The following is a 17,809-nucleotide window of genomic DNA, read 5'->3' as shown; positions in this document are numbered from 1 at the left end:
TCCTTTTTGAGGTGAGGAGACCACATCTGTACACAGTATTTAAGATGTGGGCGTACCATAGTTTTATACAGGGGCAGTAAGATATTCTGGGTCTTATTTTCTATCCCTTTCCTAATAATTCCTAGCATCCTATTTGCCTTTTTGACTGCCGCTGCATTCTGTGTGGAAGTTTTCAGAGAACCTTTTTTTCTAAAAACTTTAAAATAAAGTTTAAACCTCTTATCTTATTGTTAGTTTTATTGGGACTATTTGTCCACAAGATAAATAATATTGTTCAATGCTTTGGAGATCTTAGTCTTATAAGAATTTAGGTTAATAATCTTTAGACTACACACAGAAAGCAAATGTTATTTTTCTTTGACAACATCTCAAGTGTTTTCTTCTCTGAGTTTGGTGGCTTCTGTATAAATGGCTGAATGTAGGGGTACTGTTGACTGGCAAACATGAAAACTCATCCATCAAAATGAACTGATTTTTTGTTGCAGGATAAAAAAGTAAGTGGTAATAGTCTAGAAAAGCAGAGTGGAGACAGAAGAAAAGAAATCGATTGACAAAAGAAAAAATAGGTCAGTGAGAGGGAGTGCAACTCAAAGAGAATCTTCAATCCTAGTTAAATCTCTTTTAATAAAATGTAAAGATGAGGCTAATACAGCAATATCCCTGAAATTTTGGTTAGTCTCATTAACATAAATATTCTGTGGTGGGTTGTGCAGAACTTATTGAAGAACACTCTGTTATAAGGCGGGGGTTATTTTAAATGGTACATACATCATTGATTTCTGCCAAATCTTTACTTTATCAGGAAAAGGAGACAGAATGTCATGATTAAAATAAAAGAGGTGCAAAACAATGAGAAACTACATTGATTTACAAATCCTTGACCACAAGTCAGCAAGCATATGCCATTCTCTCTTTGACATTAATGGGCATATTGCATTATTCAGTCTACAGGGATGGTTTTCTATTTAAACTGGTAGTTAGTCTACAGTTTTTGGTCTCCAAGCTTAATCAGATACAGTATATAAGGGTTTCAGGAGAAAAACTGAGAAAGATGAAGCTGTTAGGAAAGAATATTTTCTTTCTAAAAGAGCATGATATATAGAGAATAAGGGAAATGAGGTACAGTAAAATGCCGATAGTCCAGCATCCAACTGTTCAGCACTCCCGATACTCTGGCATCAAAATGGCAAACGCTCCTGACCAGCTGATTAAAAAGCCTGCCGCTCAGTACACGTGCTGGCTGTAACCAGAGGGAAGATAAGGTTGGGGGAGAGGGGCAGGGAGTGGAATTGTGTTACAGTATGGAGAAGACCATTTTGCTTCAGCGAAGCGGAAAGGGGAGAGGAGGGGAAGGAGGATCAGGCTACAGCATGGAGGAGATGCGAAGAGGAAAGGGGAGGGGAGAGGGAGGGAGATTGTGTCCTGGCCAGCTGTTAAGCCATGCAGCTGTACCGGACCTCCAGATTCTCCGGCAAATCTGATAATCCGGCACCACCTAGGTCCAAAAGGTGCCGGATTATCGGAAGTAGACTGAAGTACTGAAAGTGACATTTTAATTAAAGCAGTTTGATGGTTTAAAAAGTTGGAAAATGTAAAATCTTAATAACTTTTGTTGTAACTATGCAAACTAAGACAATATTATAAGGTACACAAATTTCACATTTTTCTCATACTCAGTTTTGAGTCATTAGGTAGGAGATACATTAAAGTATAAAAACTGCACTCTTTTCTCATCTCTGATTTTTCAAGGAGTAGCCTCCTGCTGAAGTCTGGATGTAGAAATTAAAGATCCATGTTCTGGCCTATTGTGCTTGCTTCTATGTGTCAGGAATCTGAGGAGTGGCTAAAATTGTCTTTCGCAAACATTAAAAACAAGTCACAGGAGTTAGATGTGATCACTTTAAAGCAGAAACTGTGTATTCAGCTCCTTAGGATTGAGAAGTTTGTGTTTGGAGTAATGATGATGATTCTTTGTAGACATACAGGTCAACATTCTGAAAGATCCTTGCGTAGCCTTGTTCATTTGATAATGAACAAATAAGAGGTTCTCCTCTCTGATCCTCTCAAACTGAGGCAAAAGAACCACTTACAGTTTAGCTCTGCACACTACAAAGGAGTGCTTGCTCTTGCTCTCTTGTCTCCATCACAACCTTTAAAGGGAACAGGACTCCTGAAATGGGCAGATCTATAGCCTACACAACCCCTTTTCCAGCAGAGCAGCACTGACACAGTGGGGTGAGAAAACTGTTCCATTTTAGGGCTTTTAAATTAGAGAACTTTACTCTGCGCAGAATTGTAAAAATCAAAGTAGGATGGTTGTAAACATTAGAGTGGGAGCAGGGTCTCCAGAGATAGCTGACACAGCACTGAATGTGATGTCATCATTATTTCACCCAATACTACTTGTTCACAATAGTGTTCAAGCACAATATAATTTTGTATTGTACATAAACCCTTATAGATGGAAGAGATTGCTCCCTCCCTTTCTCCCCCGCAGTACAAGGAGCAAACTCTCTGAAGCACAATCTCTCCGGTGTTCTGCCTGAGGCTGTACAAGGCTGCATTAACCCCTGCTCAGCGCTGTGATGTAAAACCACAATTGAGCCTATTGTTCTGATATTATTACGGTTTATTGCTCAGTGACAAATCTTGCTCCGCACAACTTCTGATTTTTCTCCTTTGAGGCCCAGTACAAAACATCTAAGATCATGCCATCTCACTTTTACAGGCTGAGAGGTAACAGTGGTTTTGACTAAACTGAGTATCTGGGGAACACTACACTTTAACTACTCAGAACACAGTAACCTTTCTGTTGAGTTCTCAGTTTTACTGTGTATGCCTACACAGATTCTGTGGCAGCGATTGTCTGGAATGCAAATCTCAAAACTTGGAACCAAAATTACTGGCAGAGTCATAAAACTCAAAGACATCTGTGTTCTGTATTGTTAACTGTTTAGCATACACCATTTTTTTTGTTTTGCTTTGTGTTGCATGAGTTTAACTTTTAGGAAATATTTCTTAGTTCGCCTGTTTTCACTGTGGGAATAGATCATATCAGAATTTAAATGGAAGGAACCATTATTTGTCTTAACTGTCATAAAGTATTCTGATAGTAATGCACTACTGAAAAACTAATTTGACCCTTATATTAAAGGAATTGGTTAATTCCATTTCAATTGAGAATTCCTTTTTTTTTCCAGTAAGAAACTAGAGATTGCAAGGAAATATATCTGATGAAGTGGTAAGGCAGTATCTGCTAGAAAGCTTTAGGGGTTACCTAAAGTTATGCACAGTTAACAGTTTTTATCTATCACTTAGACTAGGTCTAGAGTGCAGGCTTCTTTTAGAAGAAGCTTTTCCAGAAGAGAGCGTCCACACTGCCAAAGCACATCAAAAAAGCAACCTCCTTTTCTGAAAGATAGCGTCCACACTGAATGGACACTATCTCACATTTAAGCTGTGATTACTATGGATGGAGTGGCCACCAGGGCACTTGTGCTTTTTCCTCTTTCCTCTTCTTCTGAAAGAACTCCCTCTTCCTCGCCCACACATGCCTTTTTCCATTCTTTCACTTTTTTTTCAAAAGACCGCGATTGCAGTGTGGACATCATACAAGTTTTTTTCTGAAAAAACTCTGTAGTGTAGTCCTAGCCTTAGTCATGGATTTTATATGAAATCCACTATATAAAAAATGATAGCGAGAGAAGAGAAAAGCTAAAAACCTAGGAGGACATTTCTGTTTTTTATTTATTGCAACATTTACTGATCAAAACAAGGCTGGCATATTGCTGAAACCGCATCAAGAGGTCCTGTTGACTTACTTGAATAACTATTAATCAGTTGATGAACTTTAGTTTTGACTGAGTGAATTTCAATGAAACTTCAAGCACTTTAGTTCCTTGCAATTTGCAAATTGTAATCAGCCCCTTTCCGACAGCAATACATGGGCTCAATCATGCAGCTTTGCAGGCTAGAGAATGCTAGCAAGGGACAATCCAGCAAAGTACCAATATCTCCTGACCAATAGAGCCTGCTACTTTTCCTATAAAGATATTATTTCCATCATTTCCTGTAATGTATTTCTTCCTCTCTTTCCAAAATATGGTCAGCTAAATGCTTGACCAGTAATATGCACATGCAGTTCCCTGGGGCATGCACAATGTATGCTTCTTTTAGCTTGGGTGTGCACTTTTATGTCCATGTATCTATGAAAATCTGATCCCTTACCTCTCCAAAATGGAACTGCTTTCCTAACTCCTAATCTCACTTGTTCATCTCATTATCTTTGTTTCTGCCTTTTCCCACATTCATCTCTTTTTTAAAGCCTGTTGTTTTTGTTGTCAAATATTGACAATTCAATCTTTGCCACTGTCCAGTCATCTCTTGCCTTGATTATGCCATCATCTCCTTCTCTGGCCTCCTTGCTTCTTGCCTGTTCTCCCTCAACTCCTCCACTATCTTCAAAATGCTCTTGCTATATTCAGATTCCGAGAATCTCAAACAATCTTTTGTGGGGCAGAAAAACTATTGTGAATTCAGATTAAATTTGGTAAAACTGTTTTCAAAAATCTATTTTTTCAGGCTTTTTGACTTTTCCCTTTGAAATATTCCATCTTGTCTTTTTTTGTTAGTATAAAAATAGAGGGGAAAATCCCAAAATGGGACAAAAATAGCTTTGGTTTTGAACGAACCTTTTTTTTTTTTTGTAATTTAATCTCTGAACACAAAAAAATCTATTATTTGCTCAGTTCTAGTGACGTGCTTACCTACCTGAGAGACCACTCCATCCCCATACTATATTAATATAGTTGGGATCAGCAGAAATATTTTAAACTAAAGCCCTATGGAATGAAAAGGAACTGCTCATAGCACATTCCCTGTGAGTATACTGGGCTTTGAGAATATGGTTCAAAATAGTCTAAAACAGATGACTTTCAGATCTTTCTACAAAACTCATCTAAGTGCAATGTAAATAAGGCGGATACAGGAAAAATACTGGGAAATGTCCACTTCTTGCTTATCCTAGCTCTTAACTCCAGTTTCCTTTCAGTTGTATATTTGAATGCATCTACAACTCTAAGCCATACACAACAAATAGAACTGAACAATGACCTCATGATGCCACTGCACAGGAAATGGGTACTCCCATGCTTGTTCTGGGAAATATCAGTCATGTGGATGTTAAAGCATTGGTTGCTATAAAGCAAGGGAAGAGAGAGTAAAGGGCCCTTTGAAAAAAAATAAAAGGACCCAGCACAGGTCAAGGGTAAACGTTGCAAAAATCTGTTTACAGAATTCAACATGACTTTAGATAATACTTAAATATTAAAGAGCATTCAGTTATGAAAAACAGACCTGATAAGTCATATTTTTCTGCTTTTCTTCTTCTCCTGTGGCCTATTAAAGACTTATTTAAAAGAAAACAGAGGTTTTGTTTCATAATAGTTCATCTGATTCTTCTGTGTATTTCTTCAGCAGAAATCACAATTCTCTTCTATTGTTGACATCAAAATCATTGACAAACTAATTGGTTTTGATGTCACAAAAGAGTGTCCAAGAAGGAAATAGAGAGAGAGCTAATATCTAGGTTTTAAAATGAAAACCCTGATTTTATTTCCTGCCTCGTACAAAGAGGGCTGTATAGTGGATTATACATGGGAAGTGCCTCTGCTGGAGGAATATCATACCCCTTTGGGAGTAGTTCATCTACTTGGTCTCATCAGTGGCTCCAAGTAGCTGATGGATGTGACAGTGGCCACACTCCAGGAGACTGCTTTGATGAGTGAGCCAAACCAGATGAGTGTAGCTGATGGGTCTTTTGCCCTTGGAGAAATTGGGAAATTGCCTTTCTCTACCATGATAAGACTGTTCTGATGAACTGGGCTAAGGAAATCAATTTGTGATTCCATCACCATGAAGTCAGTTCAGCAACGTGCTGTGGGATGTGGAGAGCATGCGAAGCCATGGAAGATCTCCTGGTCACCCATTGCAGCTCAGGAAATCCCAAACTTCAATCACAGAATCATAGAATACTAGGACTGGAAGGGACCCCGAGAGGCAGGACCCAGTACTGTCTAGACCATCCCTGATAGACATTTATCTAACCTATTCTTAAATATCTCCGGAGATAGAGATTCTACAACCACCCTAAGCAACTTACTCCATTGTTTAACCACCCTGACAGGAAGTTTTTCCTAATGTCCAACATAAACCTCCCTTGCTGCAGTTTAAGCCCATTGCTTCTTGTTCTATCCTCAGAGGCCAAGATGAACAAATTTTCTCCCTCCTTCTTATGACACCCTTTTATATACCTGAAAACTTCTATCATGTCCCCTATCAATTTTCTCTTTTCCAAACTAAACAAGCACAATTCTTTTAGTATTCCTTCACAGATCATGTTCTCTAGACCTTTAATCATTCTTGTTGCTCTTCTCTGGATCCTCTCCAATTTCTCCACATCTTTCTTGAAATGTGGTGCCCAGAACTGGACACAATACTCCAACTGAAGCCTAATCAGTGCAGAGTAGAGCGGAAGAATGACTTCTTATGTCTTGCTCACAACACACCTGTTAATGCATCCTAGAATCATGTTGGCTTTTTTTGCAACAGCATCACATTATTGACCCATATTTAGCTTGTGGTCCACTATAACCTCTAGATCCCTTTCTGCCGTACTCCTTTCTAGACAATTGCTTCCCATTCTGTATGTGTGAAACTGACTGTTTCTTCCTAAGTGGAGCACTTTGCATTTGTCCTTATTAAACTTCATCCTGTTTATCTCAGACCATTTCTCCAATATATCCAGATCATTTTGAATTATGATCCTATCCTCCAAAGTAGTTGCAACCCCTCCAAGCTTGGTATCATCTGCAAACTTAATAAGCATACTTTCTATACCAATATCTAAATTGTTGATGAAGATATCGAACAGAACAGGTCCCAAAACAGACTCCTGCGGAACCCCACTTGGTACTCCTTTGTGAACCATTAATAATTACTCTCTGAGAATGGTTATCCAGCTAGTTATGCACCCACCTTATAGTATCCCCATCTAAGTTGTATTTACCTAATTTATTGTTAAGAATATCATGCAAGACCATATCAAATGCCTTACTAAAGTCTAGGTATACCACATCCACCGCTTCTCCCTTATCCACAAGACTCGTTATCCTATCAAAGAAAGCTATCAGATTGGTTTGACATAATTTGTTCTTTACAAGTCCATGTTGGCTGTTCCCTGTCAACTTATTATCTTCTAAGTGTTTGCAGATGATTTCCTTAATTACTTGCTCCATTATGTTTCCTGACACAGAAGTTAAACTGAGTAGTCTGAAGTTTTCTGGGTTGTTTTTGTTCCTCTAGAATCTGGCTTCCATAGCTGAGAGAGAGGGACTGACCTTGTACAATGGTTTTTTCACTTAAAAATTTCTCACTGGTTTTCCTGTGACTCTCATCCAATTGACATCATATCGAATCTCATCATCATTATTATCATATCATAAATTCTTGTCCTGCCAGTGTTGGGGGGATCTGGTGAAATGACAGGTGGAGATGACCACTGGCAGTCATGGCCACAATATTGCACATAGGTGACCTTAGGACTAGTGGCTGTTCAGCTCTATTCAGGGTAGCAGAGAAGTTTGTCAGCATCCTTGTAGATTGGGCAGTCTTTTTCAGGATAGCACTGTTCACCCTTTGTAAGAGCCAGGGCTATAAAAGGTTCCTTAAATATTGTGTGCCTCGTAACATCTGGCCAGACTACTGCAACTGGAGGGATCATCCTATAGTGGTCAATAAAGAAGAAAATACTTACCCTAGGGACATAGAATACCTGCACTCTTATGTATGGAGGTGATCATGAAGTTCCTGGGAGAAGAACAGCTCTTTTCTATAGTGAACTTGGCCACTTTAATATTGATATTGTAGCACTAAGTCTACATTGGACAGAAAAGGTTCCATCAGTGACCTAGGAGGCAGTTATACCCTTTTTGGGAAAAGGAAAGCAGATGATGAAGATGAGATTCATGGAGTTGGATTTTCCATAAGAATGTCACTCCTGAGACAACTTCCTAACCTCCTTGTTGGCTGGAATGAATAGCTCAAGAAACTTCAGTTTCCCCTGCATCCCCTACAGCATGTTGCTATCATCAATACTTGTGCACCTACATTGACCAGCACAGAGGAAAGCATGGAACAGTTTTACTCTGACCTGAACTCCCTCATCAGATAGGCATATGACAAACTCTTCCTGCTGGGAGACTTTAACACTAGAGTTGGTGGAGAAAGCTTTTTCAGGAGAATTGTGATAGGATAAGCTAGGAGAGAGAAAGGTGAACAGCAATGGGCTTCTACTCTTGAGTAAATGTGCAGAACACAGGCTGCTAGTCACTAACACTCTCTTTAACAAAATGATTAATATAAAATTAGACAGATGTACCCACAGTCCAAACAATGTCAACTAATTAATGATGTTATCACCTGCCAGAACCTGTAATGTCAGAATTACCAAATCCATGTGTGGTGCAGAATGCTAGAAAGATTGGTAATAATAGTGTTACATCTCAGAGCACGCATCCCAAAATTACAGAGCAGCCTTCAACATAAAAGAGTTCAAGAACGGCAGCTACCAGGTGCAGATTCAGCTGTCACTTGATGACAAACTGTACTCATACATGCCAGTCACTGTCAATCTTTCAGAAAAAAATATGGATCTTGTTTAAACATATGGTTATTGACAGAGCTAAATCAGTGCTAGGGCCAAAGAGAAAGGATATACAAAGGGCTGAATTAACCAATAGGCTAATAACGTGGTAGCCTTAGGCCCTCCTATTTCTCAAATGCTATTGGTCAGGCAGTGTTTGAGGCCTATGCTGGGTAAGTAGTGGGAGTGAAGTTGTCCATGTAACCCTGCTGGATAGTTCCTGACAGCAGGAAAGGCAAAGCAGCCCCCTCTGGCTTGGAAAGAGCACAGCAGACTGCTAGCCAGGAGACTGTTGCTCCATTCCCTTCTGCCTGCATCTCCTTTCACTGTAGGACCACACTGCCAGGTATCCAGTTAACACTGGTGACTGGACATTAAAATTCTGGTTACCACAGAATCTGTACCAGTAATGAGTGAAGTTTGAGGAGTCATTGCCTCCCCTACTGTCCTCATTCCCTTTCTCTGGAGTTCTGGTTAGCTCTCAAGAAGGGAAGAGGCTACTCTTCCTCTCCTCAGCTGAGACTGGCATGCAGCCTTCTGAGTCTTGGTGCATCATTTTCTGTATGCGTTGGATCCTGTTTCTGGACAAGTGGTGTGTGCCTGGGGTAGGGCAGGGCCAGAGGTTGGTGGAGGGATGACGGGGCAGTACTTCTGTGGTAGGGTGAGAAGTTTGCGCAGAATGTTCACACGTTCTATCCAGGTGGAGCCAGAATTATCACCCCACTCATGTGTAAAGAAAGAATTCCCACACATTTGTAGGAAAACATATATAAAATATCCCATTCTGGATGCCAGCACTTTAACTTTTACAATGCCTTCCATCCAGGGGCTTTAAGTTTATGATGTACTATGTTCAATACAATATTGAGCTGTATTAAAATATCAAAGAAATCCAAATTTTTCTCTGCTGTATTTTTCTGGTATGCACAGGCAACCAAGTTCTTTACTTATGCTCAGCCTAATTCCTCTGGTCAACACAACTTTGTACTTTTAAGGGCTTGTTGAAGCACTGGAGATTGTAGGTTACTCCCTCCTCTCTCCCTCAAAAGGATTTTAAATCCATTTCTTAGCAGGTGATGATAGATATACTGTCTAAATAGACTAAAGGTTTGTTCTGTTCATTTGTAAGTTCTCTAACAGTTAAACGAATCATAAAAGTACCTCATATTTGATTACTTTTGAGTTTCATTTAAAAAACTTAAAGCTAAATGAATCTGAAGTTAGTCTTCATTTTTCTGCCCCAATTCAAACTAACTTATTTAGTAGAAAATATTGGCTAAGCATGGAAAGGTTGCGAATCAAGAAGAGAATGAGAACTGTTGAAAATTACACCTGTGTAGCTTTATTGACTTCAGGGAGAACAGTTTTTTGCAGAAGTATATATTTTGTTTCCTTCTGCACTTTGTTAACACCCGGTATAAGCAGAATCTCTTGCAGTTTTCTCCCCTAAATTTTGAACACTTTAAGGGAAAAAATAAGCAAGGGTTGATTGATTTACACATGCAGAGAAACAACAAGCTCTCATTTCATTCTACACCGGCCTTAAGCTCCAGACCTGCTATAACAAGGATGTAACTACAGCAGCCTTGGTTGGACGGTTCTTTTAAAAGAGCTACTTACTTTGGAAAAGCTCCCAGTAAGAGCTGCCACATTAAGACCTAATTGTTCTTAGTTTTGAGGATTTTTTTTGTCAAATTGTAGTTTTGTTTTTCATTATAAAATGGTGATATAAGGCCTAATTGTAAGTGGTGTTGATCAGTGCTTGAGAAATGTATAGCACCTCCCAATAAATAGTGCATGCTTAAGTACCAAATGAACAAACTAGGACATCTGGAGCTCTTGTATGGTTAGTCTTATTGCTGTGTACAATCAACTCAGAGAAGTCAGTGGGAATTAAGAGTATTCGGTAACTTGCAGTGTTCCTTCATAGTTGGAACAATATATAACACTGATAGATTGAAATAAATTGTGTGTAAAATAGCATGTATTGGTTTGTAATTTCATTTATAGTAGTGTAATACTATTGTCAATCACATCATTCTTGATTTAATAAATCTGATTAATGATTAGGCAGAGGAGTAACTTTGATTTAAAATATGAAATTCTACTCCTAGAATAAATTAGCAGATGTTGACTCAGATATTTAGAGCTATATTATATTAATTTTGTGGGGAAAGCTTCTACTGTAGTCTCTTGGCTTTCTGCACATGTAGGGAGAAAGGGGGGGAAACTACTGGAAATATAGTTAATTTGGTTGAACTGACAGCAGAATTTTACCCTAAGTCGCCATTTTCAAATGCTTATAATTTCCTTGTAAAATTACCATTTGGGTTCAAAAAATTTAAATGTGTTACTGCCAGTGCTTTTAGCTAGTGAATTGTTCCTAAATTAATATGCAGCCTTTAAAAATATTTAGTCCTGTCCCCTCCAACTAGACCATCCATGATATGTGTTTTTCTAGCCTGTTCACAACCTCCTTTGGTAAACTGTTCCAGAGTTTAACCACTCTTTTAGTTAAACATTCATTTCCTAAAACCTAATCTAAATTTCCCTTGCTGCAGACTAACTCCATTATTTGTTCTACCTCAATGGAATTGGAGAACAATTGACCCCTCTCCTTTTCAAAACAACCTTTAACATACTTGAAGTCTAGTATCGGGACCCCACTCTGTCTTTTTTTTTTTCATGACTAAGGGTGCCCAGTTTTTTACCCAGGGTTCAGCAACCTACATCATGCATCCCACCAGGGTAATCATCTGTTGGGTCATGGGACATTTTGTTTACATTGACCATCCACAGGCATGGCTTCCCATAGCTCCCAGTGGCCACAGTTCACCAATCCATTGGAAGCTGCAGGAAACAGTGGCCAAATCAATGTAAACAAAATGTCCCATGGCCCACCAGATGATTACTCTGGTGGGCTGCACGCTGAAAGTTGCTGATCCATGTTTTAACCTTTTCACATAAATTTGGTTTTCTAAATATTTTATCATGTTTGTCCTACTTTGTCCTCTCTCCAGTTTGTCCACATCACTCTTAAAGTGTGGTGACCCAAACTGGACACAATATTCTATATGAAGCCTCATCAGTGTCAAACAGAACAACAAAAGTACATCCCATGTCTTACATTCTGTGGGAACTCTCTGGCCATCCAAACGCAAATGCTTCATAGGGGTTAGCCATTGGCAGGGTTACAGATGTTTTGCTTACCTGAGTATCCATGGAGCCCCACAGCTACCAGTGGCCATGACTCACCATTTCCAGCCAATGGGAGCTGTGGGAAGTGGTGGTTTGGCTCATGCTGCTTCCCACAGCTCCCATTGGCTGGGTACGACAAACTGTCTGGTGCCCACCAGCATCTAACCCTAATGGACCATGTAAAGCTGGTCAGCCAGATGTTCTCCACTTCTGTCTTACAGACAACATCCCTGTTAATACACCCAAGAGTGATATTAGCCTTTTCTGTCACTGTACCACAATTTTGGCTCATAGCAATTTGTGATCCATTATCACCCCTAGACCATTTTTTAGGAATTCTGCCATCTAGATAGTTATTCCATATTTTGTAGATGTATGTTTGATTTTTCCTTTATTAGTATAGCACGTTGTGTAACCCAAACACTTACTGGGTGTGATTCACTGCCCTAGAAATGACACTTAGACCACTTACAGCGAGAGATTTGAATGAGTGAACTCTATAATCTTAGCTGAAAACCAACTAGATTTATAGTTCAAGCTGTAGGAGTTCATGCTCTATCTTCCACTAATTCCCAGGTTTGATTCTGCCTCTCAACAGTTACATTTGCACTTATTGTTATATAATTTTCTTCAGTTGAATTCAGGACAATTCTCCAATCTATAACTTTGAATTCTAATCCTCTCCTCTGAAGTGCTTGCAACATTTTGCCACTACATGAATCTTTGAATTTCATAACCATACTCTCCACTTCATTATGTAAATCATTCATGAAAATACTGACTAGCACCAGACTGAGGACAAACTCTTTAGATATTGTGACCCTGGCCAGCTGACTGCTAAGAGGAATGGAGGAATTCTGAAGATTGGATGAACAGCTTTCTCTTCCCTGAGTTTAAAAAAAAAAAAAAAAGCCAATCCTAAGTTCAGCATTATCCGGCAAGCACATGGGATCAATTAGAGCTTGCTAGAAGCTACAGACTAATTATATACCTGCAGCCAATTAAGGCCTGTGGCACTGCTTTAAAAGGTCTCCTGCCCCCAGGCAAGGGAGGGTGGAGGAAAAGACAAAAGACTGGAAAAAGGAAGTGCAGTGTAGAAGAGCTGTGTGGATGTGAGCTGAGGTCTGCCTAGCAGGTACCAAAGGAAAGGTACTAGGAGGGATCATTTGGGGAAGTAGACCAGGGAAAAGCTGCCAGATTGAGAGTGGCAGTAATCCTGTCTGTTGCTGCTGCCTTAGGGAACTAGGACCAGAAACTGGAGTAGTGGGCAGGCCTGGGTTTCCCCCAAACCTCATCACAAAAGTTTGCTCTCAAGAAGTGAGATCATGACTCCAGAGGGGTTTCTACCCCATATTATGATCTAGCCTGTGATGAGTATGTCTCAGTAGGTTGTGACTACTGCCTCTAGTAAAGAGAAAGAGGCTGTATGGAGGGCCACAGAGAGCTTCTGAGGCTAACAGTAGCATAAGACCCATGAGGAACAGATGGAACTTTGCCATAATATTTTTTCCCAGCTTTACATATCACTAATAACTGCTTTGCATATGGTCTTTCAAACTGTGGTGTTATACATATTTACAGCACTTTCATCTATACCACAATTCCCTTGCTGGCAAAAATAAAGGTCATGTGGGATTTTGGCCAAACCTGTACTAAAGTCAACATATATCAGGTTATCTGCTTCTTCTCTGTCCATTAGGCAAGTATCACTGGCAAAAAAAGAACTGATTTTGGATGTATAAGTTTTTAATACATTCATTCTGACTGTGCTTCCAAATTAGTTACTCAAATATATGTTCCAATTCTGTAAGGATATGTCTACATTGCGTTTTAAAATCTACAGCTATGAGTTTCAAAGCCTGGTTCTACGCTGCTAAGATCAGGTATGTAACACTGTGGTTTGGCCTGGAGATTGGACTCTGAAACTCATTCCTCTTCTTGACTTCAGAACCTGAGCTCCAGCCCAAGCCTGAAATGCATAAACTTCTGTGCTTAACACAGTAGCACAAGTCTGTGTCTATAGGCCAGGCTCTGAGAATCCCTGAGTTTTTGCAATGGGAAAAGAGTGAATTAAACATTATTTGAACTGATAAAAATATACCCACTCTGGAGCAGTCATCAAAAGTAAATCCCCATTTTGTGTTTTAGTTGGGAGGGGAGGGATCTATTAGTTCATGAATCCACCCTGAGCTGACATAAACATTGTGCTCTAGAGAGGTGTGTCTAAAAACAAACTATGTCTTCTAAATCTTTCTTTTTAAAATTCAAGCTTATTTTAAGCAAAAACTGTATAGATCCTTTAAAATTGTAGGCCTAACTATGTTCTGCTTTAGGATTTATCACCTGTCCTGGAGAAAGTACTTACAGATAAACCCTGGTTTATCTACTTGCAAATATCTCATTGAAACAGGACAATTTGCATGAGAAAAACTAACAACCTTCATGCTTCTCTAAGGGTACATCTACACAGCAGTGTATTTTGGAATAACTATAAGCCTTTATTTCAAAATAATGTTGATCTGGACGACTTCTTACTCAGACTCATGGTAACCCTAATTTCATGATGAGTAAGGGAAGTCAATGAAAGAGTGTTCTTCTGTCGACTTCCTGCTGTGTATTTCAACTTAAGCCATGCAATAGATGTAGCTGAAGTTGTGTAGCTTAAGTTGACGTTAGCCCTGCCTGAAAGTAAAGATCCTCCGGAAAAGGGCTTTATTCCGGAGGATCGCTCCAGTCTAGATGCTTTTTTCCGGCTTTTCCCCAAGCCGGAAAAAAAGCGGCGAACATGTTTATTTAAATCCCGCGGGGGATATTTAAATCCCCCATGGATTTCCCTATTCTGACTTACCTGCTTTGCATGACTTTTCTGGAGAAGGGGCCAGTCTAGACGTAGCCAAGGAGTTATTTTGATATAATGTCAAAGCTTGAAATAATGTCAAGCTGGAGGACTGCTAACTCTGACTCCTGTAACCCTCATTGCACGAGAAAGGGAAGTCAGGAGGAAAGTGCTCTATCTTGAAATAACTGCTGTGTAGACAGCACCAAAAGATGAAATAAGCTATTTTGATTTAAGCGTCACAATTGACAAAGTTCAAGTTGCATAGCTTATTTCAAGTTTAGCCTTGCTGTGTAGATGTGCCCTAAGGGTACGTCTACACTGCATGGCTATTTCAAAATAAGCTATTCCGGAACAGTTATTCCAAAAAAGCTTATTTCAAAAATAGCACATCTACACTGCAGGGAAGCCTCAAAATTAGTCTGAGGCTGGATTCCCTAATGTAGATGTGCTATCTTGATTTAGAGTCCCAGGAGTCACTGGGGAGGAATAACTTAGAATGGTCCTCATGAGGGGCTATTTCAAAATAGGAGCAGTTAAGCGCCTACACACTCCTTATTTTGAAATAGCTATTTCGGAATAGATGTTGTTCCTTGTAGAATGAGGTTTACAGATTTTGGAAAAAAACATCCATTATTTCAAAATTATTTTGAAATAACGGAATGGCTGTGTAGACGGTTGCATTTTTATTTTGAAATAATACTAGTTATCTCAAAATAACGGTGTAGTATGGACATACCCGAACTGACCAGTGGGTTGTTCATAGTACAGGTTTAACTTCATTGTCTGTTAAAATAGTAATTGAAGTCCACTGAGCAGACTCAGTCATTATTTTTCAGTCACTTGTCATGTAATTTTTATGTTCTACCCTCAATCTAGCACTTTTCAACATGGATAACTAGCCATGTGAAAAGTTTTGAAGAGATTTTGCTTACATGTGGATAAATAAAAATCCCACATTTTTTCAGATTAATTAAAGAATTGTACTCACTCTCCCTTAAATCAATATGCTGATGGGCTTTTCCTCTAACTCCCTTCTTTCCATGTACACAAATCACTTGCAGCGGAACAAAAGTTTCTGTTAAAACCTTCTCCTTTGGGGGGGGGGGGGAGATTATAATATGGAGCAAATAAAAACAAGGGGCTATATTGCATGTTCATATGTAACTTTAAATATAGCTTTTGCTGCTGCAGACACTGTAATACTTGAAATGAAAATATGGCAGAAGCAAATACAGCTGTGGTCCATGCACCTATCTGCTAGAGGCTAATGTATTCTTAGCAATTGCTCGGTCAGATTTATTTGATGTCAGTTGATCAGCATATGCAAGCCTTGCAGGGACAGTGTTTGCACTGCAGATCTAAATGTGGAAGATTTATCTTCACAAAGCAGGTTAGCAAAACATGACCAATTCCCCATCCCCCATATGCAGAGATATGTCAGAGCTTCATCAGGACATTTACATTTATTCAAGGTTTCTGTGTCATTATTTCCCCTCAAAACATTAGCCCTCAGATGACTCCAAACTTGCCCAGACTGCTAGATAACCTCTTCATTTCCGACTTTCTGATTAATTTGAACTGTTCAAACTTATAAGATCTAGGACAAAAAATTTCTTGCATATTTGAGTGTTTCTTTAGTTTAATGAATCAGCCAAACAAGTTCTTTCTCCTGTTGTTTGGAACCTTAATAAAAATGGTATTACTTTTACATATTATAACAAGTCTCCTACCAAAAGCTATAAATGCTTTTGATATATCAAACCACATCATACACGTCGGAATAAAGGGAGCAGTCTCTTTGCACCACCAAAACCTGAAAATGAGATACCCACCAGTAAGAATGAAGACCAGATCGTACCCAGGTGCATTGAATACAGCTGTATTTGCTTCTGCCACATTTTCATTTCTAGTACTATAGATTCTGCAGCAGCAAATGCTACATTTATAATTACATATGGAAGTCCAATATTCCCCCTCAAAAAGCCTAGGAAAATGAGTAGACTTGAATGGAAACAGATTCAGGCTAATTTGGATCAAGTGAACTTATTTTGGATGCAATTCAAAACAACGATTTGCTGAACAAACAAGCTATTGAAATAATGTTATTTTGCCCTTTTTATGAAGTAAACTATGATGTGGGGCTGCATGTATGTGACAAACTAAAAGTCGTTTGTATGTATAACAATACAGATGCCAGTACTTTGGAAATGATGGAATCATACTTCTATGTTGGATGTTAGGGCAGACAATTAAAGACTGTTAAACACTGAGAACACAACTGTATTACGAGTAAGGGAGTCTCCCATTGACTCACAGAGTAGGCACCACAGGTAGCTTTGCAGTCTGGCCTATGCTTCCCATGTCTGCTGGGTACAAACTTCTGTAACAGCTGGTTAGAGGGGCTCCTAACCCATAAGGCGCTCATCTACTCCCTCCCCCCTTGCGTTATATAAAGGGGAAGAAGTATGCTTGTGCCCTTCAGTGCTTTGGTTGCCCATATGGAGGCCAGAGCACTGCGAGCATAGAGCCTGATGGCACAAAAGCATTGTCATGCTCATGTCTACTGTGGTGCTCCTCATGGCTCTGTACTTCAAGAGCATACTCATGGCCCTCCACCAAAAAAGAGGACAAGTATGAAGCTTGGTATGGCATGGAGGCCCTGCTCACGCAAGACCTTTTGTTCATGCTAGCACACTCACTGCTCAATCCTCTGAACTCAGTGCAATGCCAGTTCTGGCACTGTGTGATAAACAGGGTCCAGATAGTGATGAAGACATGGGATGACCAGCAGTGGCTGCAGAACTTCTTGGAAATGTGACTGGCTTTCCCCTGCACTCAGGCACCTGAATGAGACATGAATGTGGAGAAGTGCATGGCAATTGGTCTATGGAAGCTTGCCACACCAGACAGCTACTGCTCTGTGGGAAATAAGTTTGGAGAGAGGAAAATAAGATGGGGAGAGGAGAGCTGTTGTCATATAAGGCCATCAATAACAGTCTGCGACAGAGGTTTGTGTCTCTGGGAAATATGGAGAACATAGTGGATGGGTTTCCTGTGATTCAGTTCCCCAA

This window comes from Pelodiscus sinensis, chromosome 1 (genome assembly GCF_049634645.1).
Source record: "Pelodiscus sinensis isolate JC-2024 chromosome 1, ASM4963464v1, whole genome shotgun sequence".
NCBI classification, from domain to species: domain Eukaryota; kingdom Metazoa; phylum Chordata; order Testudines; family Trionychidae; genus Pelodiscus; species Pelodiscus sinensis.
This window is presented reverse-complemented; position numbering follows the sequence as displayed.